This window comes from Odontesthes bonariensis, chromosome 10 (genome assembly GCF_027942865.1).
Source record: "Odontesthes bonariensis isolate fOdoBon6 chromosome 10, fOdoBon6.hap1, whole genome shotgun sequence".
NCBI classification, from domain to species: Eukaryota; Metazoa; Chordata; class Actinopteri; order Atheriniformes; family Atherinopsidae; genus Odontesthes; species Odontesthes bonariensis.
Genome location: NC_134515.1, coordinates 28,901,448 through 28,901,969, shown reverse-complemented (window position 1 = coordinate 28,901,969; position 522 = coordinate 28,901,448).

Below are 522 nucleotides of genomic sequence, written 5' to 3'. Positions count from 1 at the left end.
TTTCTTTTGCTTTTGTCTCATGTCCTTATTTAAAGTGTCTTTGAATGTCTTTGGTCGTTCGATCAAGACCTCAGAGAGAGCACTGGGGAGCTGAGAGTGTGCCGAGTGTTTCCTGTTGGCAGAAATGTCACTGCAGTCCAAAACACTGGAGGAGTTTCGTCAGGGAAAGAGGAACTCGGACCTCAGTGCCCGAAGTGAAAAAACCGGAATAGAAACTGATTACATAATGGAGGGTTTTTGAGCTGCTAAATCTCAGGTTGCTAGTTAGTTAGAACCTTCCTCAACATGTAACCAGACTGTATGTCAGTATAAAGAATTACACCAGACCAAAAGTACAAATGTAGAATGTACATGGTCGGTTTGGGTTGTAGTCTTGTTCATCAGGAATATCACTTAAATATTAAATCGCTCAAAGTTCTATCACCTTAAGAGTGTTTGCATTTATATGTAAATTCATTTTCACATTTAAAGCGGCACTATGCAACTTTCAGTAATACGGGGTTTGTTTACCATGCAATACAC